Source organism: Lissotriton vulgaris, chromosome 5, assembly GCF_964263255.1.
Source record: "Lissotriton vulgaris chromosome 5, aLisVul1.2, whole genome shotgun sequence".
NCBI lineage: Eukaryota > Metazoa > Chordata > Amphibia > Caudata > Salamandridae > Lissotriton > Lissotriton vulgaris.
The window spans coordinates 713,317,170-713,343,290 of NC_141693.1; the positions used below are offsets into that span (position 1 = coordinate 713,317,170).

The 26,121-nt window shown below is 46.7% G+C and overlaps 1 protein-coding gene across 6 annotated transcripts in view; it reads left to right on the forward strand.

The window, feature by feature from the left end:
• Positions 1 to 26,121, forward strand: part of NOLC1 (nucleolar and coiled-body phosphoprotein 1) — a 539,002-nt gene that overhangs the window by 125,138 nt on the left and 387,743 nt on the right. The window lies entirely within an intron of this gene.

Sequence of the window (26,121 nt, forward strand, 5' to 3'; positions counted from 1 at the left end):
ATAAAACAATGTGCGTGAGTTTTTGTTTGATGAAAGAGTTAGTTACCTGTTTTTTTCCTCCCAATGCTGTGAGATCTGACGTCGACTCTGCAGGACCTGTTTACACTCCGCACTTACAGCTTCAAAATATAAATTCCATTAAGAAATAGACGCTGCCAACAGAACCGGTATTTCCAAAACCTTCAATAAAAAAGGCAAGATTTACTCTGTTTACAATCTGTAAATGTTACAGGCCTGGAAGCGGCCCGTCAAAAGGGTGCAAAAAGCAGGCAGAGAAATGGATAACCTGTTTTTTCATATAGCGCTTGAAATCTCCTTTAAGCGCTGCAAATAGTACGATTTTAGAGTTACCAAAGTGCAATATTACTGCGCACATCGACCGTAGAAGGACGACGGGAGGCTTTGAGCCTACCAGGATTCGAACGTGAGCCCTGCAGATTACAGCAGATGTCAGCGGTGAGCTTGTAAATCATCGAGACTCCGCCACTCATTGTGCTGCTTTTAAAAAAAAATTAACACTGAGTGCGTGGCTTTGCCTTGGAGAAGGCACATTTTACGTAGAGTTAAGTGAACGAACGTAACTTGATGATGGCTATACTCTGGGATAATACTATTGGGTGGGAAGATAAAATTGCTTCTGCTTAAAGGAAAGCAAAGGGATATTGCAATCTAAACCCAAAATCTATACTGGATTTTAATAGTTTAAATTCTCAAAATATGTTGCCAACTCGAATAGAGTTTATTGTTTACACCTTACAAGACCTCAGTTGGATATCGATATATTTTAATGTTTGCACTTTCTCGATAAGAGGCCAGGCCGTGACCTTCAGCCCAGTGCGCTGCAGCTCATGGAACCGAATCTTGTCAGACCCGGCGCAGCCTTTCATCCTTGCGAGCTCCGGGAGAGGGTACCTACCTTTCTATGGGATTTCAAGAGCGCCTTATCTTGGCGCGCCTTGAGACAAGGCAGTTGGTGCTGGGCGCTATGCTCGAAGTTGTTTATAACATCTATAACTTGGTTCCAAAGGCGATGCGTTTGTGTAGGTGTGTGGTGGTATTGTGGCTCACGAGGATTGACCATGGGGCTATTCACTTCTTTTTTAACAACTTTATTAAAGTAAAGTTTGATTATTTTTGTGCAGGTAACCGAGGGGTTCATTCATGGCTGGCCGGTGGCCGGCCGTACTTTCAGTTTCCCGGCCGCTCTTGTTTTAAAGTAATTTCTCATAAATCCCAGCTTGCCAAATGATGTAGGACGAAGGACTGGCTAAAAGTGACAAGCTTGCCACAGAAAGACTTGCAAAAATCATTAGAATGTTACCCTCCTGTCCATCTCCTCAATATTTATATCTTTCTTTTCTAAACAACTCTCTGCAGCATTCCCTCTGTCATTCTTTCCAGCATCGCCTCTGATTTAAAAAAAAATAAAGAATCCGAAAAAAGAATCAGGAAGTAAAGAAAGAACAAACAGAACCAGGTACATGGGGTGCAAAATAATATTAATAAATTGACCTCATTCCCACTTCATTACTCCGTTAACTGTTCACCTCCCCTCAGCCAATGGATGCATTTTTTTATAGCCCCAAACATGTGGACATCTCTTCTTACGTTTCATAAAATGTGTTTACATTTAGCAATTGCAGATCTAGCATACTAACCGTGCCTACAATTTCACAATCGGCTGTATAGGGAGTGCGTGCTTCCTGCTTCTCCAGCTCCTTCCTCTCTGCTGGAAACAGACAAAAGGCGCCAGTGGTGCACAACATAGACGGAGCCATCCGGCTTAATGATTGGTTTGGAATTCCATGTGTTTACACTAAATAGACCAGAGGCGCCAAGAGAGCACAAGCCACACAGAGTTGCACCCCCACCTCCCCCTCTCGCCTTAGTCAAACGAGGTGTTTGTAACCAAGGCTGCGTCTTCTTTGGTGCGTTTATAATGTACATGGGCTGTTTGGGTTCACGCTGGGTAGCGCTGCAGCCATTGACTCTCCCCCAGCCCTACCCTCCTTTTGGCTTCTATAGCGCACTGTTGTAGTACTGTTAAGGTGGGCTAAAATACAGACACTTTCTTCTAAACTAAACATATGTTTGTGGTAATCTCTTTGTTTTAAAGTGCAAACAATGTTTTAAAATGCTGCCGCTGTTAGTTACACGAGGTGTTTGTAACCGAGGACGCTTCTCCACATGAGCGCCTGCCTCTCGCACGCATGCGAGTGCATTTCAACTATGTTTTATTAGTACCGTGCTGTGTGTTGGCTTTTTCATATGTTGTCATGGGTCTATATTTTTATATTAATGGCAGCGCTTTAGGCAACGCCACCTGCAGATAATTACCCGGCCGTCTGCTGAGGCAATCAGCAGCGCTGCTCTCGAAGAATAACACGGGGGTCCATAGCAGGGCCACGCGACCGGTCCGGCGCGCTTTCCTCCCTGCTACCGGGGGCCAAGACAGGCAGGGATATCCTTAAATTGCACAGCCAACGAAACTCCTGTGCAAATGTGGTAAGGGGATAAACAAGGGCACGCGTAAACATGGCAACAGTCACCGCATGCAAAACTCGATGCATACAACCACTCACACATACAACCACTCACACATACAACCACTCACACATACAACCACTCACACATACAACCACTCACACATACAACCACTCACACATACAACCACTCACACATACAACTACTCACACATACAACCACTCACACATACAACCACTCACACATACAACCACTCACACATACAACCACCCACACATACAACACATACAACCACCCACACATACAACACATACAACCTCCCACACATACAACCACTCACACATACAACCACTCCAACAACTACACACACAACCACACACAACCGCACACAAACACACACACATCTGTCACCCTCACTCTATCTATTCCCCTCACTCTATCTATCTATTGCCCTCACTCTTATCTATCGCCCTCACTCTTATCTATCGCCCTCACTCTTATCTATCGCCCTCACTCTTATCTATCGCCCTCACTGTCTATCTATCTATCACCCTCACTCTGTCTATCTATCTATCTCCGTGACTCTGTCTATCTATCTATCGCACTCTATCTATCTATCGCTCCATCCCCAGCATCACTCAGGGGCACCACAGCATCACTCAGCACCCCCACAGCATCACTCAGCACTACCACAGCATCACTGGTTCAAATATGTTCTCTCAATGTTTGAAGCTTTATTGCAAATGTCACAAAAACATGTTAATATTTCACTTCTGTTCTTGGATTTTAGTCAATGAACATAATCTTCACAACAGTTATTTACAAAAGTTTAAGCTATTGCCATTAAAAAATACAATCACTTTTATTTAATTATTAATTAATTAAAAAAATTAAAAGCCAATGTTAATTGTAATATCAATACATCTAAGTAAAGGCAATACAAAACATGTTACATTACAAATACTAAAAGTGTCACATATGCTAAAGTCAAAAGTATTGGCATTGTAAATCACAAAACATAAATATAAAATATCATTTACAAAACCAATAGCTCCAACTTTCCTACTGCGAGACCTATTGGCAACGCCAGTGCTTGTCTAAATAGAAGCTCCTACGAGGTGAAAGTATAAGCAATCAAAGGAAGCATGACGAGCATTATTAAATATTATTTTTTCAACTGATATTTCCTCATTCTTTGCAAATAGCAGGCTACAACTGACACGCCCAGCCATGGAGCTCTGTGACTCATGTAAAATGAAGTTCAGCTGGGTACATCATTTGGTAAAGGTGTGCTTTAGTAAGCATTTGCAAATAGGTGAAATTCAGTTGAAACAAGTGATTCATTTGTACCGGTGGTCAAAGGCACTCACTACTGGGTACCGCAGACCTGATAACTCACACATGCCACATGATAATGAGCTCCATTCTCACTGTTATCCGTTGAAGAGCCGATATCACACGGTGTCAAGCAATGTGAGTTGGAAACCCCTACAGAGAGTGTAAACAACTCCCATTGCGAGGAAGGCGGAGTCAGATGATGCCCATTGGGGCTTTGCTTATCTCCAGGATATCTGCAACAGCCTTTGAAATCTCCCTTTGTGTTTTTTATGTGCGCTCACAGGCTGCGACTTGCTTGAGGCCCCGCCCTCACGTTCTTACTGGCCACGCCCCTCAGAAGCACTTTCACTACTATGGAAGTAATGGGCTAAAGGCCCCGTCCTCTCCACATTAACTCCTCTCACACGATGAGTTTTGTTTGGATGTTGGCAGGTCTGGTACTAGCACTCCTTTTTAGGTCAAGCCTGCATGAGCTGCTCTGCGTGGTATGCTGTATTCAGGTAGGGACTTGAAGGTCTGCCCACTGTCCGCCAATATTTTGTATTGGCTTGTGTCATTGTCCACTGTAAACTGTGGCTTTTCATCAGTCAATAGGCTTAGTAGTCCCTCCTTAATGCCACCTTGTCTCATTTTGAAACCTCACATGACGACACCCCTGGTTACGTGTTTTGTTACTCGGTAGGCTTTAATTACAGCCTCCGAGTACTCTTTTATCAAATAGCTTTGGCCTGTCTGCTGTTGTAGGCAGGACCCGCTCTCTCCTAATGCTTTAAAAAAAAAAAATTATAGCACGGACGCAAAACGCATTTGTAATGCAATAGGTCTCACATTTGCAAGAATTTAAACTATGAAAGGCATTGTAAATGAAAATGCCTTTCATATATCTGTTTTAAAAATAACACATTAAAAAAAGGCATTGTCATTTAAAATGCCAATAGCTCAAACTCTTGTAAATGCGAGACCTGTTGCATTGCAAATGCTTGTTATAAATTGTCACCATTCCACTGCAGACAGAGCTGGCCGCCTAGTGGCATGGTTAATTAGGCAGGAGCAGACGGGTCTGCCAGTTCTCACACAGCGCTCATGTACAGGAGAACACTACACCCAATCGGACATACTATAAAACACTCTATAGTTCACGCACAGTTCTGGACTTGTGTAACCTGGAGTAGTTTCTTGCTCCCCTCCCCTTGCCTGCTATCACTCCGCAACAGCGGGACAAACATATAACTCTCCTCAAGATACAAGCTACAGTTAAATCATTAGCCACTGGGAAAGCGCCTGGCCCAGATACTCTGCCGGACAAATAGTATAAGGCATATGCCACGAATCTAGCCCCTCATCTTCTTTCCCTCTGAGACCTCACAAGAGAAATACAATCTACTGGCATCATTAGGCGAATCCCTCCTGGTCTCCTTACCAAAATCGGACTGCGTCCTGGAGCAACTGGGCTCTTACCGCCCCCTTACACATCTTAACACCGATTTTAAAATATTAGGGGAAATATTGGTGGAGCGACTGGCCCCTCTGGTCCCGCATTGGCACACTGACCAAAATGGGTTTGTCCCATCTCGCAGCATGTCACAAAACTTGCACTGCTTTTTCAGATTGGCCAGATATTCTGCAGAGCAATGGCCACCCTTCAAGTGCTTACTCTTAAATTTGGAGAAATCATTCGATACCTTGGAATGGGACTGCCTGTTTACTGTGTTGTAAACACATGAAGTATCGAGATAGCTCAGTTTATACAATTACTACACAAAACAAGCCATTGTACCGAATTCAGAAGCTCGTGTGATTTATTTCACTTTTTATTTGTGTACTTTATGAAAAGAAAGATTATTGCATTTTGATAATGTTATGTCGGGCAACACTTCTTTTCTTTTGCCAATCATGTAGACCAAACTTTAGAAAAGTACATAACAAACAAATCATAAGACAAAACAGTAAACGGGTATAATGTGTCACAACATGGCAAAACTTATAAGACCAGTCCCTTGCTACATTTGGAAACACTAGGCGACAAAGAATGTCTTTTGTAATCCTGCCATTGTTTTTGGCTCTGGGAATTATAGTTTTTGAGGTGTGTTGTCAATAGGAGAGAGGTGTTTGTACAAAGATTCTCTCATGGCACATCCGGTAAGTGCCTTATCTCAAGAGCTGGTGTCAACGCGTTTCAAACCGAATCTTGTTAAGGGGGTTCTCATCAGGACCTGGACTTGTTCGTGTCAACGTATATCTTTTGGAGGTACGGGAGGGCTGTAATGATCCTCAGTAACAATCCTGAACAACTGTTCAAAGTGCGGATGTTTTTCGAGCAATACCCCCAAATCCACTGTGTTGAATGCGTTTTTCAGGTCGATGACACCAACGCCATCTCCCCAGGGCCTCCCTGCATCTCATGCAAGACATGCGCCAGCCTCCTTATATTCATTGACGTACTACGGTCAGGGAAGAAACCGCACTGGCCCTCGTGCACTAGATGGGACATAAGTGAAACCCAACCGCTTGGCCAGCACTTTACATAACATATTTATATATCCGAATGAAACCATGTCAAGGGTCGGTATGCTGCCCTGGGCCTGGACATCGCCACCCAGCTTTGGTATCAGACAGATTTCACCCTTACGCATCGTAGGGGGCAATATTCCACTCTCAAAGGACTTATTAAAAGTTTGAAACGGCGGCTGGGTCAGTATTGCTGAATATGTTTGATAATACTCAATGGGTAACCCATCTCCTCCCGGGGCTTTGGCCGTAGGTAAGTTGCGGATCCAGTTCAGTTTTGTCCTCATCAGATATCTGCCTCCACTGTAGACCTTCTAAAAAGGGGATATAATGGTCTGCACACCAAGGGGTATGCCCTTTACACTGTCTGCTGGAGTTGCCGGAACACCTCCAGCATAGCTGCTAGAGTGTAAACCAGCTCGCCCAACTGTGCTCAAAGACTGGTAATCAAAGGGGGGGTGGGGGGCTCTGCTCCCTTCGCAATATCTAAGCCAATAACCGACCAGATTTATCTCCCTCCGCATGTAGCCGCTGGCGATATTTTGTGAGGGTATACTTACCTAGCCGATCCCAAGTATCTGCCACCTGTTCCTGTAATGCACACTCCCGTTCCTGGGAGTCCACTCATCCTTGCGTCTCTGACTGAGGATCAGCTAGCATTTTCTCCCTGTCTTGCAACTCCGATTGTAATTGCCTCCATACGCCATATGTCAGCCCCATCGCTGCCCCTCTAACCACAGCCTTCATCGCATCCCACTTGTGAGCTCTAGTGCTGGCAGTACTCCAATTAAAGGATATATATATACCCAGTTAATGCGCTAGAGATTGCCTCTTCCCAACTGGATCCTCCTGAATGTCAAGAGGGAGCCGTCATCTACGAGGGGCCTGCTCTCCCACCGCCTATCGCACCACGCAACACACCAGGGCACAATCAGACAAAAAACGCGCCAGGTGTAAAATCTCTGCTGCCATAAACGCTGGATACTCTATCGCTAGTACCCTATCCAGACGACTGCGTGTTATGAGGGGGTGTTAAACAGGTGAATATTTTCTGAGCTGGTGGGGCTCCCTCCAAACATCCCGGATGCCTATGTCACTCATTAATTTTTGCAACTGCTTAGTCACACCCGGCTTGGTACCCCTTTGAAGGGGACATCTGGCCAATTCCGAGTTCACCACACAATTAAGTCACCCAACCATAATAGGGGAGCGCCAAAGTCTACAGTGATCAAATCCTGTAAGGCCGCAAAGAAATTTGGCTCATCGATATTAGGGGCATAGGGGTTTAATACACTGATGTATTTGTCATGTAGCTTGCCCCGAGGTAGCACATAACCCTCTACGTCTGCTTCAGCATATTGTACAGTAAATGGGGCCCCAGGTGCCACCCAGATCACCACCCCCCTGGCATAGGTAAAATACTTTGAGTGGAAAACCTGCCCCCTCCATTTTGTGGCTAGGTCCCATGCCCCAGCATCATCCAGATGTGTCTTCTGCAGACAAGCAATCTTTATACCATGGCACTTAAGAAATAAGATCCCTATGTCGTTTATTGCAGGTGCCTAAACCTCTAACATTCCAACTAAGGAACTTTACTACGTCTGCTATAATCATACATTCACACTTTCTGTCTGGCTCAGCACTCTTCTGCAATGACTCGCTCTTGGGCGCAACCCCTCAAAAATTCACACAGAAAACAACGAAACCAACAAAAATCCCGCCTCCCCCCCCCACCCACAGACAATACTAGACTACCATCGCAGACGATTGTGCCCAGCCACCGCACCTACCAGGATGTGCACAGCATCCCACTTAGCCCACCAGGGGCAACAAGAAAATGTCACACCCCCTGCCCGCCCACCATAGATCTATGACCCCCCCGGCCATCCCGATATACACCAGCTGCATATATGCTTAGACCAGGCAACATCCCCTCCCCAAGGTCCCATCAGCGCCACAAATAGCACCATACTCCCCCGTCCCAGTACAGCAGGCACCACCAGACAGCATTACCTACTTCTGCGTAATAGACCTGGATCAACGAGTAGTGTTGTAGTCCAACAGTCCATGATTAATCACTTGCATTGACATCCCCAGGAGGATCCTCCAATGAATCTTGGGCACTACATCTAGCTTTAGGGTCAGAGTCTGATCTTGTGTATCGGTCCTGCGGAGTTAGCGCCCAGCAAATCGACCTCCTTGGCATTCTCCACAGGGGAACCAGACTGCAACGTTCCATCGTTTGCCACCGTTATCCTCCGCTATGACACCCCTGTAGCGTTTTGCGAGTCCGTTTGATTCCTTCCAGCCGTGTCCTAAATCGTCGCTTCTGGACCCTTGCTTCTCCAGGCGGCAATCAATCACCACGCATCACCAACCACTCCCAGGCGGCTTTCGGGAAGTCATAGAATTGCGCCCTACCCCCAGAAATCACCTTCAGCTTGGCTGGATACAGGAGCATATATTACACGTTCATGTCTCGCAGCTTACGCTTCACACCAGGAAGGATTTGCGGAGTTTCCTGAACTTGCTTAGTGTAATCTGGGTAGATAGTCACTTTATTATTTTCATACTGAAGGTTCTGGTGTTCCCTTGCTGCTCGCAGGATACAGTCTCTATCCCGATAGTTGAGAATTTTAGCTATGATAGCTTGTGGCAGCGCTCACGGGGGAGGGGCGAGGGCCCTATGCGCTCTCTCAATCACAAACCCATCTGACCAGCCCTCGGGGCACAGCTGGGTACGAATCCAGTGTTCAAATAACTGTTCAGCCGCCCCAAGTTCTGTACCTTCCGGGATGCCCAATACTTGAATATTGCTGTATCTCGCCCTCCCCTCCGCCTCTTCGGCACGATTCTCCAGTGCTTTCGTGACCACAGACATCTGTGCCACCTGTTGCTTGAGGGTGACCAGTTCTCTTTTTAATTCTGCGATATCCCCCTCTGTACTTGTGACCTTATCAGCTACCTTCCGGAGATCCGCACGCAGTAGCTTCTCCTCCACAGAGACTGTGACCATCCTATATTCCAGTGCCTTCCTAGAGCCCTGTATGGCTGCCATGAGTTCCGCCCTGGTGGGCTCCAGGCTCTCCCCTCCCGAGTCCCGTTCCGTCCCTCTAGTCTGCCTGGTTAAGCGCGGGGGGGCTTGGGTGTGGTGTACTGCGTGATAGTGTTCGGCCCCGTCGTCTTCTGAGGCTTGTCTTTGCCCATTGCAACCCCTATCGCGCGATCCATGTGGTCCCACCGACGTGATGCACGCACCAATAGAGCCTCCTCAGTGGGAGTCCACCAATGAATCTAGGCCAGCAGGCACAGCAGTACACAATTACAGCAATGCAGGTAAGTAGGGGAGAGGAGTTGGCCTAACGGCTAGGGCGCTCGACCTCGGACCTGGGGATCTGGGTTCGAGTCTCGGTAACGAGGCCAAACATCCTGTGATTCTGGGCAAATCACTTAGGGGCATATGTATGCTCCCTTTTTATAGTCGCAAACGCTGCTATTCGCAAAAAAGCAGCGTTTGCGACTAAAAATACTGACAATGCAATGTATGATGAAAATCACATCGCAAAATAAAGGAATCGCAAAATTTGCGATTCCTTAATTTTGCGTCAGCATTTAAGGAATCGCAAATTGCGATTCCTTAAATGCTATATATGAAGCACCCACGTTGTGCGATTTCTCGTTCAGAAATCGCAAATTACCACCAACTTGAAGTTGGTGTTAATTTGCGATTTCTTTCACAAATGCACTTTTTAAGTCTCGCACCTGCGATGCAGGGCGAAGCCCTGCTGTCGCAGAAGAGGCCTATTGTCGGCGGTGCTGCTTACAAGAACTAAAAGAGGAGACAAGAGACTGGCACGCGCAGCCTGGCGGAATCGGATCGGATCAGGTCGCACGCGCGTTCACCATCTCCTGTCTCCCTTTTAGCTCCTTGTAAGCAGACACACACGAGCGCACACACAGAGACACATGCACACACACGAGCGCACATACCCGCACGCACACCTAAAGACATACACCGCCCCCGCCGCGCGCACACACACACACACACACGCACACGCACACGCACACACGCACACACGCGCACACGCGCACACACACACGCACAGAGACACCCCTCCCACCCCCTGCAACTAAGTCCCACTCCACGCACACACACGCGCACACACACACACACACACATTCCCCCCCCCCCCCACTCCTCCCCACTCACTGAGCTCTTTCCACGTGTCCCTCTCCCTCCGCAGCGGGTCAGTGTCGGCATCAGGCTCCGTGTCTTCTCCGGCGATCCTCAGCTTGCGGGCACGCTTACGGCGACGGCGTCTCATGCGCGCCCACCGCACTTTGTTTCGCGCCCGGCGTTGGTATTTTTTTTTCTTAAATGCCACCTAGGATGCTTTATTTATATAGCTCTTTGCCAGCGTCCCATATCTTTGTAAACCGGCTTTGCTGCATTAAGTGACTATTCTGCATGCCGAAACCACCGGAGGTGTATTGACACTGTAGTGATGCAGCCCGAGATGTAAATGGGTGGTGTATCTATAGAAGTTTAAATTACGGTTCTGGCTTTCTCGCAGGCTAGGTACTGTTTGTTATCTTATGTTGGGCCCTGAAGTCGTACTGGCTTCCTGAAACCCTCGTGCCTTATTGGTAGCCTGACTTGCCCTGTCTGGCTAATTATAAAGCTGGCAGTGTTGGCGAACTGTGGTGACGGCCACCCTCCAAATCAATACCTAGCGCTGAGACCATAGGACTTCATAATTTTATGTCTCGCCTAGGCATCGCTTCCTCTGTCTCTTCAAGACAGCTGTGTTCAGGATATGGGCATAAAGTTTTAGGTGTTGCCTAGGCAGTGCTTGTTTTAAACGCAGCCACGGTACTTTCCATAGGCAACTCCAGTCTGAGCAGTGCGGTGTGTTTAGCGAGAAAGCTGCAGGGAGCTCGGCTGGGGGAAGTCTCATGATCCTCAAGAAAAAAGTTAGCAACAGACGCCGCGCTCACTGCCCAGGCAGCACCTTGATACAGAGCGCACGCCATATCATTGTGTGTATATATAGTCACGTTGATCAGTTTTTCACGGTGAGTTTTCAAGAGGACTTTTTTTTTAATTGAGAAGGAGATATAAAGCGTACCACAAGTCTTGGGTGACAGTTAATGGGTTGTGTTATTAACAGTTCCTCAAATCTTGTTAGAAGCACAATTCATACGTTGCTCAGGCAGGACTAGCGTGTTCGTCTGTTTACGACTTTTTCAAGGCTGCAGTGTTTAGACTAATCAGTGTTCAGAAGAATACTTATACAATCGTGTATCCCAATATGCATATTGTTGGTGTTTGTGGTTTAGTATTTCTCCAAAATGGAAATGAACATTCATATGCCACTCCAAACAAAGAAAAAAATATGATTGCGCCACATAATTCGTCAATAAATTGTATTCCTACAAAGTGCAGTTTCGTATTGGCCATACACTAAGTAGAAGCGTGATGGCAGAAACCTGATGTGAATGTATACCCAGTGTGTGCCCTAGAAACCGTTGCGAAAAAGGGAGCTGCATAAATGGAAGCATTATTGAAAAGACAAAGTAATCCACGAGTACCCTGGAGGCTGTCGCAAAAAAAGAAAGTAATACCTGCAAATATAAAGTAATGCGCCTGCAACAACCTTAATTAGAGAGTATCCATAAAGGAGGATGTAGGTGTCACCAGGAACTTTTAACTATTTCTTATTCGGAAGTCAGAAAAAATTACTTGATTGTGTGCCTGTACCAGAAGACTACAAATGATTACGAATTCAAAAGGTACCATTATTAAACGCATGTATATTGTGATCAGAGTTAGGTCTAATGTGCCTTTGTAAACCAACACCTTGTGGAAAATATCGAAAAAACAAACCTTATTCTGACTAAAGCAGAAGTTAACTAGTTGCTTTGAAGTACACTTCGGAGATATGGTAGTAACCACTGTACTGATCACCACATAACACTGATTGGTTGGTCGTTTTGAGGCCAATGATTAAGCCGGGACTGTAATGAAAAGACAAGTTCTACATTGTGCTAATTATGTGATGTATTTGTCACGAACAAAAATATCAATAGTCAACAGAATTACTATTTTACTGACTGGAGATGTCCGTGTTCAACCTGTCAATCGGATGAAGTCTCGAGGCCGTGTTTTACCGCGAAAGCTAAAGTAGGGTGGTGTTTGGAAACGAAAAACAAACTAACCAGCGAAGTGGACAGAACTAGGTACAAGCATGTGCAATGCAATAGGTCTCGCATTTGAGAAAGTTTAAGCTACTGGCATTGTTAATGACAATGCCTTTTTTATCTGTTTTAAAAACCAACATATAAATAAATTGCATTATCATTTACAATTCCAATAGCTCAAACTCTCGCAAATGGAAGACCTATTGCATTGCAAATGCTTGTTAATAAGTATTTTTGTTTCCTGGAGGTCTGTGCCGTTTGCTGCCTTACTCCAAGCACACTGTCAGGGTGATGGGAGACATTAGCTTCCAAAGGGCTGGGAATAAAGGTACAGGTGGGTGAAGGGCAAGCACTGATCTGGACTCACTGCATTTGTAACACACTGCTACAGGCCTGATATTGGAACTGGATGCAAAGACTGACGAGTTAAAAATTAAATAAAAATAAAATGTATATACAATTTATAACTGCTTCGCCCAAAACAATCCAGACCCATGCAATGAGACAAACATCACTGGTAGCATAAAAGGCCACTTTATTCGTAAGATCAGGCAATTTCATAAATATCCATAAAACCTACAAACACTTCATCACTTATCTTCAGAACCTTAGAATTTGCATATTGTACCAAAACCATATCATTTATTTATGAACTTATTTGTTTATCCAAAACCAATATAACTTCATTTTCTTGAATTCACCCAATTTTTCAAAATCTTTCACTTTCCATCTTTTCTTTTCTTTTCCCCCATCCTGTACCTCCCACCACCCTCTCTCATGAAGGACGATCAAGTCCGCTCTAGACCTTGACCTCCCCCTATTCCGCCGCACCAAGATATAGGATACAAATCAATTGCCTGTCCAACAGTGGCATATTGCAGGTATAATATCCCTGCTTAATCAGACAATAGTTTATTAACATCATAAACAAATGTATTTAATATCTTGTGTCCAAGGGGTGGGTGGGCGGGCCTCGCCTAAAATGCTCCTACCTCCTGAGACTGGAACCTAAAATGGCGCCTCTCCCCTGCCTAACTCCTACGTAGCTCCCTAGCGCGCGCTGCCCTGCTCTATCGCGTCATCGCTCTGGGTCTGCCCATTCGGGCGAAAATCCACGGGGGGAGACTGCTGCGCTCGCTCCCCCCGAGGATCCCATCGCCCAAAACAATCCAGACCCATGCAATGAGACAAACATCACTGGTAGCATAAAAGGCCACTTTATTCGTAAGATCAGGCAATTTCATAAATATCCATAAAACCTACAAACACTTATATTTATCACTTATCTTCAGAACCATAGAATTTGCATATTGTACCAAAACCATATCATTTATTTATGAACTTATTTGTTTATAACTGTATTGATCCAAAACCAATATAACTTCATTTTCTTGAATTCACCCCATGTTTCAAAATCTTTCACTTTCCATCTTTTCTTTTCCTCCATCCTGTACCTCCTACCACCCTCTCCCATGAAGGACGATCAAGTCCGCTCTAGACCTTGACCTCCCCCTATTCCGCCACTCAGAAAAAAACATGGATTTTTCCTGACCCCACCCAAAACAAAAAACCTTTCTTATCTTTCTTGTTTTGTTCCGATGTTTTTTTTTTTTTTTTATTCTTCCCTTGCAGAAGATACCCACAAATCCACTTTCAAAACCTTCGATAACATGTCTCTTATTTCGAGTATGTAATAAGCCATCCCCATTTGGGTTAGGTGGACACAGTCTTCTCTAAACAAATGGCCTTCCTTGCCAGTGATGCTGTCGTGTGCGATGGTCTGAATCCCCAATCCCACACAGAAAATCTTTATAGGCCTGTTTAGTTTTTTCCTCGCTTTTTCCATAGCACTGTGGCTCCTTGCAATCCTCCACTGTTGTCTAAAAGCAAATTCGGTCCACACTAAACTGGTCCCTAACCAATTATTGGAGATTACAGCTAAATCTAACTGAATGGCTTTTATCAAACTTAAACCTGATAATGCCACCAGGTCATTTTCCCCAAGGTGGAGTATTAACATGTCAGGGCCACCTCTGTCATACCTGATCTTTGCTAATAAAGGAAACAAATTCTCCCAGCGCATGCTCCCTTTACCGCACCAGTAAAGTTCGTGTCCAGCGCTGGGGATGCCCAAATTCCTTCCATAGATTTGATTGTCAGCAAAAATCGCAGCCCACTTCACAAATGAATGTCCTACGATCCAAATTTGTTTTTTGGCAGGACGCAAACCCCGAATGTCACCTGGATGGAAGAAAAAGATTCTATTAAAAAACTCAAAACGACCGTATAAACTAATGCTTACAACTCATGTCTTGTTTTTTTTATTTTTTTTTATTTCTTCACATAGCGGGCACAGCAATTTGAACTCCATCTTCCTATCCTCTTGATTACACTCCAACCTAGCCCCAAACAAGCTGCTTCTGATGCTGCCCCTATACGAAAGGAATGCGTTGCATATTTCATTGGATTTAAACCTAATAATAAAAGCGTACGTCTCATGACCACCACCAGCAGCTGGTGGCTCGAAAGCTTTTCTCCTGACTCATGTACAAAAATCGGCCCACCCAGAAAACCTTTAAAAGACTGAAAATCCCTCCACTCTATTACTGGGCAACAACCTTGTATTTGGGTCACATTTAGGTGTATCCACACTCCTTGCCCCATCTGATCCGTTTTTGATTTGCGTAACAATATTTTTAACATGTCACCCTCCAAATAAACATCTTTGCTACATAGCCCACATTCATTCTTCAAACCTAACAGTTCAGAAACTCTAAATGCTCCAAAGAAGAACCATATCATAACTAATCTAAAAAGCCTAATTTCATGAAAATTGTAACAGGTCTCCGGTAACGACCACAGCAACTGCTGTAACAAATCAAAAGTTATTGGTGCTCTTGTGTGTGGAATTGCAGCCTTCTCCCTCTGCAAACCTTTTAAAACTGTTTTCACCAACACATTGTTATTCGGATCCAGTCCCCAATATAATTGACCGTAAAAAGAAATCCCCGCTAACTTTCCTGCTATGGTGTTATGTGAAAGCCCTTTATCAATTAATGTTAAAACGAAGTCTAGTATTAATGGGATACACATCTTTTCTCTTTTTACAATGTCGAAAGTCTTGACATAACTTAGAAATTCATGCCATGCCAGCATGTAACTCCGTTGGGTGGATGGCGCTATTGAATTCTCCACCAGCTGTAGGATCCTCCGTCCCCTAGGGCCCAGACGCTGTGAGGCACAGGTGTTTTCTTGACTGCTGCTCCTGGAGCCAGCCCACGAAATCTGTCCCACTGGGAACGAGAGAGTGCATCAGCGATTGTGTTATTGATACCTGGTATGTGTTTTGCCCTGAAAACTATGTTCAGACGCAGACTCAACAACATAAAAGCCCTCAAAAGGCCTAGCACTCTTCTGTCTCTTGCTTCCTGCCTATTTAGCAGGTTAACTACGGACATGTTGTCTACGTGGAAAAGTATTGTTCTGTTACTAAGCTCCTGACCCCATACATGCAAAGCTACCAGAAGGGGGGAAAGCTCCAGAAAAGCTATACTAAGGCCCTGTGACTTCCACACCTCTGGCCACACCTCCGCGCACCAGTGCCCGTCCCAAAAAATAACGAATCCATTCGATCCTGACACATCTGAATAAAGTTGCACCTGCCATTTCATGCCCTCTTCAGTGAAAAATAAAGACACACCATTAAACTCATCAAGAAACAATAACCAAATTCGCAAGTCCTCTTTTATACTTCTGGTTAGCCTGATTCTATGATGCGGCCGAGTTGCTCCCGACATAGCCATGCCTAACAACCTGCAGAAAGTCCTGCCTGCCCTCACCACTCTGCACGCGAAATTCAAATATCCTAATAGCTTTTGCACTTGCCTCAGCTGTAATTTGTCTGCCTGTAGCGCCTCTTGAATACATGACTTAATTTCTTCCAATTTTTTCTTAGGAAGTCTTGCCACCATCACCACAGTTTTTATTTGTATTCCCAGAAACGTAATCTGTGTACTTGGTCCCTTCGTCTTGTCTTGTGCCAACGGCACCCCAAATGTTTTGGCCATGTTCTGAAAAAATTGTAAAGCTTTCTCACAATGCCTAGACTGCGCTTGCCCCATGAATAAAAAATCATCTAGGTAATGACACACCTTACCTTCACTGCACTCTTGTTGAAAAACCCACTGTAAAAATTAACTGAATAACTCAGAGGGCACAGGATACTGCACACCCCATTGGTAAGACTTTGTCAAAATAAAAATAGCCATTCAACTGCACACCCATGAGCTCAAACTCTAGGGGGTGAATCAGGATCAATCGAAACGCAGACTGAATTTCACATTTGGCTAACTCAGCATGATCTCCTAAACTTTTTACCATTCTCAAAGTCTCATCAACTGTGATGTAAGAGACCGCCGTGTCCTCGTCTGCAATAAAATCATTGATTGACCTACCCTCTGTCCATGAGAGGTGTGCTGTATCATGCGGAATTCACCTGAAGACTTCTTAGGAATGACCCCTAATGGTGACACCATAAAATGAACAAATGGCATCTCCTCAAAAGGGCCTGCCACTCTGCCTAAACACACTTCCTCTTCCAGTTTCTTTCGCACTACCTCCGGGAAGTCCTTTGCAGACCTTAAATTCTCTGCCCAGTGCCTGCCTCTGGGGCCCTGGTAATCAATTCTGAATCCATCCCTAAACCCCAATATAATTTGGCAGCCGCCACCCTGTCCGGGTACCTGTCTAACCAAGGGACAAACAATTCCCATTTAATTGGGGTAAAAGCCTTTTGGTATAGGAGGGAGTGGAGCTCCCCTCCCTCTTGCTGCCTGGCCTTGTTCTTGGGGTTTATGTGCAACTGCGTCTGGTGTTGGTGTAAGGCACTGAGAGCATGTGTCTACCTCCACACTGGGAACATTCATGCTGAAACCTACAGTATGGCCTTTTACAATAACCTCTGTTGTAGTTCCAACATGAGCCCATGCCGCTTGGATGTCCCCTTGCGAACGACCTCGCCCCTTCCTGGGCGGCGTGCCGTGGAAAGGGCCGGTACGCTACCGGCAACCCACTAGCTTTATGTGTAGTTTCTGTATGTAGAGAGGATGACATCCATTGTAACCATAATTCCGTATGTATGTCCCCCCATGGTTTATCAGGAGACATACTCATCCTGGCCCTGAACTCTTCGTCATAGTTCAGCCAGGAAAAGCCACCAACATGCATGTGTGCCTTCCGTACCACATCCATGTATTTGAAAAGGGATACAGCCCTCTCTGGATATTTCTCGCAGTAAATGCTAGCAAAAATTAAAAAGGCCGATGACCAATTATCTATATTTCTAGGCACTCTAGGGCGTCTCGCCAGTTACATCTCCTCCTCTTTTGACCCCTCTCTCGCTTGCACATCTCGATGCAGCAAGCGAAAAAAGTCTACATTTTCATGCTGCCATATCTTTTGTTTCGTCTTTTGTGACAAATGTGTGCCTAGCGGCATCGACATGCCCATATACGGTAACCTGTTTGGCACAGATTATCTATCTTCTGTGCCTTCGTGCCTAAGACTGTGTACCGTCTTTCCACCCTTCTCACCTGACTGTAAAACCGCCACTTGACTTTGCCCCGAAACATCCTGCTCCTGGACCTTTTTACCAGCAACCTGTGAAACAACATCCCATGCCCCCCACCAACGCGGCTTACCCTTTGGCAGCTGTTCTTCTCGTCTTCTCAAATCTTCCTGAGATATCCGCTCAAGATTCTCCTTCTGCAGTCCAGAATCTGCCTCTTCATCTTGAACCTGAAATGATTGAACAGATTTTTTTGTCCACACCCCCCTCCCTTTGCCCTCTGTTTGAGTTGTGCCCCTTTTTTGCAAACTCATCCGTTGTTCCCAAACACTCCGCTCCTCCGAATTTTGCACAAATGCCACTTTTTCCTGCCCCCGTAGCTTGTGGGGCGAAGACTTGCTGGCTTCCTCCTGGACACACTCTATCTCCCACGCCCCCATCATATGTTGCCCAATTAAAAACAGACCCTCGCTCCAAAGGCCTGTCCGCCTGGTGTGAATCCGCCAAAAATTCCACGTTAAAACCACTCTGCTCAGTGGTCGCCCTGTCCATCGCAAAGTCTCTGCCATGTGCTCGCGTAACTCCTGTCTGATTCCTGCTCTGAACCTGCTCAACTACTGGACAAAATGGCGCCCTATCTGCCTCCTCCGGTAGTGGCACCCTGCTGCTTGTAGCCCCCAACCTCCCTTTACTCTGCTGCGTGTCCGAAGATGTGGAATGTTCTACCCACACCCATTGGCCATCTAAACTAGTGCCCAAATCCTGTTCCTCAGGCCCGTAGCCTGTTGGTGCCTGGCGCGCAGCCGGGAAAGTGTACTCTCGGTTAAATCTGGTATGTTCCAAACCATTGTCATACATATAATGAATAAAGTCTTCTTGGCATTGTCCTGGCGGGCCGGCCGCCCTCCTCTGAAAACTCTCCTCAACAGGCTGCGCCTGCAGCCCCTCCCTACCGTGTACTTGTCTGTCTATAACATCTTCTGCAGTATTTTCCACAATGCTGAAACCCCCCCTACCTCCTCAAACTCTGGCTCCCTGGTCAGAACCCCTGTGGACAAAAACTCCCTCTGACCCCTGGGGCACTCTTCCTGATGTGGCATGACCACTAATTCCTCCTTGATGCCACTGGAATAGTCAACTAGTGGCTGAGGCTGTAACTGCCGTGCCTCTGAAACTGCTGTTGTGGGCAGGCGCTTATCAGCCCCCTTTACTGTATTGCCTTCTACAAATTGACGCACACTGAATAAAGGCACTGGTCTGGGCCGTATCTGCGGCGCTGGGGCTGCTCTTGCTGTCCTGCCCCTCCCACTTTCTTGAAGCAGGAGACCTGAGCCGGGCCCGCCCTCTGCAAACACCTCCCTAGAACCCGTGTGTGTAGCAAACTCACCCAGCCGCCTGACGACACAGCCAGACCCTCGGAGCAATGCTGGGGAGAGGGAGCGTGAAGACTGACCTCTCCACAGCGCCAATTGACGAGCGTGCACCACAGACTGCCTTGCGCCTCTAGCCGAGCGCGCCCTTCTTGTGCCTCGTCGCGCTGACGCCGGCGGGCCTGCACGCCTCAATGGCCCTCCTCACACCATTCGCCGCCTGTCTCCTCGGTGGCCTGTGAGGAGGCTCTGCTGCACTGTCCACTCCGACCGCTAATAGGTCGCTTCTTCCCGCTGCCGCTATGACGCGGAGCGCCTCCTGCAGTGCCTCCTTCGTCACCATTGCCAAAGCGGTAAGCGGCAATTTATAACAAATACCGTAAGATTTTATTTTTTGCCTAAAATGCCCCAGCCTCGCCTAAAACGCTCCTATTTCCTAAGACTGGAACTTAAAACGGCGCCTCTCCCCTGCCTAACGCCTACGCAGCTCCCTACTCTATCGTGTCATCGCTCTGGGTCTGCCCATTCGGGCGAAAATCCACGGGGGGAGACTGCTCACTCCACCCGAGGATCCCATTCCACTTTGATATGGCGCTGGTGGTTGGAAGGAGGGAGGGGGTTGCAGAATGATGATAAATAAAATTGCACCTCTCTAGCTGTTGGACACCTTATACCTTCAATAGCTTCTTTGTAACATGCAGTCTAATAGAAACCAGTTCAAAACAAAACCCATCCAAGATTGTCGATTCCTTAAAGTGTTGCCATCTTTTACTGCTGAAGGTTTAGAGAAGAGTGTCTTTTGCTTTTTTTTTTACTTATGTTTTTATCAGATAACCTCACTGACATTATAGCTCTCTGTTGAAATTTATTTGGAAGGCACGCAGATTATATTTAAACTACTTTCTTCATGTCACACTCCAAAATGTTTCCTGCAGTTAGTTCAGTGGATTTCACAGGTACTGTTTGTGGACCAGCATTCAGTGTGAGGTGATTATCATTGCGAACTGACAGACTTGGAGATAAATGTTCACCAGCCAATTAAAAAAACAATTGCAGCTCAAAGCGATTCTCCAGTCCTGTAATAGTATTCTGCTCTGTTACCTTATGTTTTGATCTTGCCCCAGCACTAGACTCCTACTGCCAGCCCAGCCTGCCACTGCTTTTTTAATCAGGAGCCCCTCGTGCAGAAATTACTACAAAAGCCTGCAAAATGCCGGCCCTAGCGATACTTCAGGGCCCGCCTCCATTTGTAACAGACAAGATTTCAGTGTGCTTTACATATGCACCAGTCTCATTGCACAGTGGACACATTCATGTTTTTGTAGGCTCGGAGAGATTAAATAATTGGTAAAGAATCACTGGATTTTGAGCTGACGCCAAGACTCAAACCTGGTTCTCCAGGGCCAAAGGCGTTAACTGTCTTTGTCATAATAACCCCCCACTGCATAAAAAAAGCAAGTCGGATTGCCAGGGAGTAACAGGATGTGCAAAAACAAGCATTTGTAATGTGAGAGCTATCTCATTGCAATTGGATCGGGGCATTCACGCTTTTGCTTTACACATCTTAAGCGCGGGTGCTGCCATTGGTTCAAAAGTAAAGACATTTTCATTTTCCAATTTCTTTACGTGTGAAGCAGCTACGGCACCCGCACTTAACTTTAAGATGTTTAAAGCAAAAGCACGGGTGCCGCTACGCTGGCTTTGTGTGGCGTGGGGGTTTCAAAGAGCATATTGAAACAAGCTCTTGAATTAAGTCACAATGCTACAAGCGTGGCCAAAATGGACCGCGCTTGTGCAAATAAACAGTAAATACAACAATCCTGTTCCACTGTAATGAAAGCGCTGCGGCCAGCCTTGAAGCAAGGACAGAGCATATGAAGCAAGGACAGAGCATATTTAAACAAGCTCTTTAAACCAGTCACAATGTAACAAGCGCGGCCGAAGCGGACCGCGCTTGTGCAATTGAAGCTGCTCCCGATGAGAATGAAAAACAAAGAGTGCTTCCAGCCTTTTAAAGAAGACTGTGTAAGTACGCCAATAAACTATCCAATCCCGGTGGGCAGGGCCAAAAGCAGACAGCGTGGCAACCAGGAGGGATTAATATGCCTCTGGTGCAATCATGACACTGTGTTTTGCATAACCCTTGATGCAAAACGACGCGCATGAAAGGAAATTGCAGGCGGAGCAGAGACAGGACTTCTGGAACCGTATTGATTCCAATAAGTTCTCGCATGGTGAGAGCAGCGCATGCACCCTGGTAACACCAGGCGAGACCTAAAAAGTCTTGCTATCTTGGAAATTATTCCAGCTAGTAATGTATCTTTATTTTCGGGACCCAAAATATACTAGTCTAATTGAATTGTTACATTTGTGGTTATTCATAAACAAAAGGAACAATTGTTATTAAATTGTATTGTAATTGCATTTATATAGCACACACTACCCCTAACAAGGCGTCAAAGCTCTTGCTCTTTTTTGGCGTGTAGCAATTTACTCCACAACCCATAAAGGATTAGTGGTGAATTAGTATAGTGAATTATGAAGTAATTTGAGCAGTAGTTATGTTAGTCTGTTATTTGGATTGAGAAGGATAGAAGAGGGCAAAAAGGTTTGCATTTAGATAGAGCTTGCTACCCCATATTAGGTGTTGAAGCGCTTTTCGGTGAGAAGCATGCTACTCCGGAACCCATAAAGGATTTGTGCTGAATAATATAGGGAAATATGAAATTAATTTCAGTGGTGGACATGTTAGTCTGGATTGAAAAGGAATAGTGGAGGGTACAAAAAGGGAGGAGTATAGAATATTTTTTTTGGGGGGGGGGGGTGTTGAGTTTTTAGCCATACGAGGGGGTTTGGGATGAGTACATGGGAGGTGGAGGGGGGGTAGTATAAGGAAATATGAAAATTAATGTGAGTGGTGGACAAGTTAGTCTGTTAGTTGGATTGAAACGGAATAGTGGGGGGATAGAAAAGGTAAGGAGGGATTGAAGAGGGAGGGGTCAAGAATGTATTTTTGGGGGGAGTACCTAGCAGGGGGATTGGGATGATTAAAGGCCAGGTGATGGGGGAAGAGTTTGAGGGAAGGGTATAGAAAGGCTTGTTTGGGCGAACCGAATAGTAAAAGTAGTATGAGATGATGCAAGGCCGGTAGAGGAGGGAAGAGTCTAGAAAGGGTTATCTTGGAGATCATAGTAGTGGTATGGGGTTTGGGATGAATGAGAGAGTGGAGATAGAGGATATATTGATAGAGGTATAGGTTGAGAAATAGGGTAGTACATTGGAAAGAGTACTCGAATGAGGTTTGAGATGAGTCATAGAATTGAGGTGGAGATTATATTGAGAGTTGTATTGGGTGAGAAATAGGATAGTGCCTGATCTTTGCCATTATATGTGAGCTGGGAGAAGAGCCATTTTACTGTCTAGTGATATTTTCACCTGGGAGAGCAGGGGTGTACAATGTCCTTTCAGTCCAGCATATCTGATGTGAGATTAGTGGGATCTGTCTTGTGGGGGCCTCAGTTGCCATAACTTGGTTATCCGCTGTAGGGGAGGCTTGATCTATCCTGCCTCAAATCCCCCATCTGTCCCCTTGAATATCATCCTAGTCTATGGATTCCAGAGAGCCTGGACTAAAGACCTTGGGGCAACAAGCGCCTGAAATCTGGGTCCCTGGTGTAGGGGACGTAGTAAGTTCCTCTCCTGCGGTAATGAAATGGGACACAAAAGCTCCCTTGAGCCTATTGAAGGCATCCAGGTTGACTCTGTACTTCCGTTTACTGTTTTTCCTTGCCGTGGTAGACTCCGATCCAGGCAACTCCTGAGGTTGGGTGACAGTAGATGTTCTGGGCAGGTCTTTCCTCTGGGAGAAGGGCTCCAAGCACTTGTATCCAATCAATCGATCAATCAGAGTACTTGTAAAGCACGCTACTTACCGGTGAGGGCCTCCAGGCGCTCAGGGGAGGGGGAGCCGCTACTGCTCAAAGAGCCAGGTCTTGAGGAGTCTTCTGAAGACGAGTATGTCTTGGGTCTGCCGTAGATGGGCAGGGAGGATGTTCCAGGTCTTGGCGGCGAGGAAGGAGAAGGATCTGCCGCCGGAGATTGTTTGTTGGATGCGGGGAACAGCGGCGAGGGCGAGGCTGGCGGAGCGGAGCTGGCGGGTGGGGGTGTAGAAGCTGAGTCTGTTGTTCAGGTAGGCTGGCCCGGTGTTGTGGAGTGCTTTGTGTGCGTGGGTGAGGAGCTTCAAGGTGATCCTCTTGTCGACAGGGAGCCAGTGTAGGTCTCTCAGGTGGGGGGGTGATGTGGCTGCAGCGGGGACGTTGACGATCAGTCGGGCGGAGGCATTTTGAATGCGTTGTAGTCGTCGTAGGTGTTTGGCTATGATTCCTTCATAGAGTGCGTTGCCATAGTCTAGTCTGCTGCTGACAATGGCCTGTGTCACTGTTCTTGTTTCGGTCGGGATCCACTTGTAGGTCCTGCGGAGCATGCAGTAGCAGGAGCAGGAGACGGCGTTGGTTGACCTGTTTAGACAAGGAGAGGGAGGAGTTGAGGATGAATTCTAGGGTGTGTGGATGGTCGGTGGGTGTCGGTGCTGTTCCCAGTGTGGTCCGCCACCAGTAGTCGTCCCAAGCTGAGCGGGTGGGTCCGAGGATGAGTACCTCCGTCTTGTCAGAGTTCAGTTTCAGAAGACTGATCCTCATCCAGTCGGCGACGGCCTTCATTCCCTCGTGGAGGTTGGTTTTGGCGGTGTGCGGGTCCTTGGTGAGGGAGAGGATGAGCTGGGTGTCGTCAGCGTAGGAGATTTTTAATTTTTAAATTTTTTTATTTCACAGAGTTTTATATAGCACGAACTTGACCCGAATCGGGTATCAGAGCGCTTTACATAGCAGATATTGAGGTCGTGTTGGCGGGCTGAGGGATGAGCCCTGGGGGAAATCCGCAGATCATGTCGGTGGCCTCGGAAGGGCGGGAGCTCTGGATTCTGCCGGAGAGGAAGGACGTGGTCCAGTCAAGGGCCTTCTCTTGGATTCCGGCTTCTAGGAGGCGTGTCTTTAGAGTGCGATGGCAGACCGTGTCGAAGGCGGCTGACAGGTCCAGGAGGAAGAGAGATGTTTCGCCGTTGTCTAGTTGGCGCCTGATGTCGTCTGTGGCGGCGATGAGGACTGTCTCAGTGCTATGGTTTCGTCTGAACCCGGACTGGGACGGGTCCAAGATGTTGTTGTCTTCCAGGTGGCGGGCCACTTGCAGGTTGACTATTTTCTCGATGACCTTCGCCGGGAACGGGAGCAGGGAGATAGGCCGGAAGTTCTTGAGGTCCTTGGGGTCCGCCTTGGGCTTCTTGAGGAGGGTGTTGATTTTGGCGTGTTTCCACCTTTCCGGGAATGTCGCTGTTTCGAAGGAGATGTTGATGACCTTCCCTAGTTGGGGTGCAATGGCAGCATCTGCTTTGTTGAATACATGGTGTGGGCACGGGTCTGACGGAGATCCTGAGTGGATGGAGTTCATGACCTTGCGTGTCTCGTCGTCGTTGACGTTGGACCAGGAGGTCAGGCGGTTGGCGTTGGTGGTGTTCACAGGGGAGGTGGGGTCTGGCGTAGTCGGTGCAGTCATGGTGTTGAAGCTGTCATGGATGTCAGCGATCTTGCGGTGGAAGAAGATGGCCAGTGAGTTGCACAGTTCTTGTGAGGGCGGTATGTCGTTGGCATTGGCGCTGGGGTTGGAGAATTCCTTTACGATGCTGAAAAGCTCTGTGCTGTCGTGCGTTGTTATCCAGGCGGTCTTTGAAGGAGGATCTCTTGGATAATCTGATGAGGTAGTGATGTCTGCGGATAGCGTCCTTGTGGGCTGCGTGGTTGTCCGGAGTGCTTTTGTGGAGCCATATCTTCTCCAGTTTCCGCCATGCGCGCTTGGAGGTCAGCAGCTAGTCGGTGAACCAGGTGGCTCTCTTGCTGGCGTGGTTGTTGGAGGGTTTCTTTAGTGGGGCGAGGGTGTTGGCGCAGTCGTCGATCCACTGTCTGAGGTTGCGGGCTGCGGTGTCTGGGTTGGTGGGGTCCATTCACATCCTTTCCTTCTTGAGGGGAGCTATACTGCCTAGTGTATAGAGGCATCCACTTCCTTGCTGCACAACTCGTAGTCAGCAGGTATGTAGGAGACCTACTCCTCCATGTAGGAGTCTTCTGGCCTCTGCATACTGTGAGCTTTAATGTTTTTTTTTACTGGGGAGGGGCGGGCACTGGTTATTTTACAGGCCGAATTGTTTTGATTATCGGATTTATTGCCCTGGACAGCACACGTCCTGTACTGTTTCTAAGCGCCAAGAAGGCTGCAGGGATGTAGGAGACCTACTCCTCCATGTAAGAGTCTTCTGACCCCTGCATACTGTGAGCTTTAATGGTTTTTTACTGGGGAGGGGGCGGACACTGGTTATTTTACAGGTTTAATTGTTTTGATTTTCGAATTTATTGCCCTGGACACCACACGTCCTGTACTGTTTTTAAGCGCCAAGAAGGCTGCAGTGGTCGGTCGGTCTCTCTCTCTCTCTTTCTCTCTCTCTCTCTTTCTCTCTCTCTCTCTTGTCTGTCTCTGTCTGCCGCGCTCTGTCTCTCTCTCTGTCTCATAACAACAAACTCTTTTGGAAATAGAAATTTCTTAAATGGC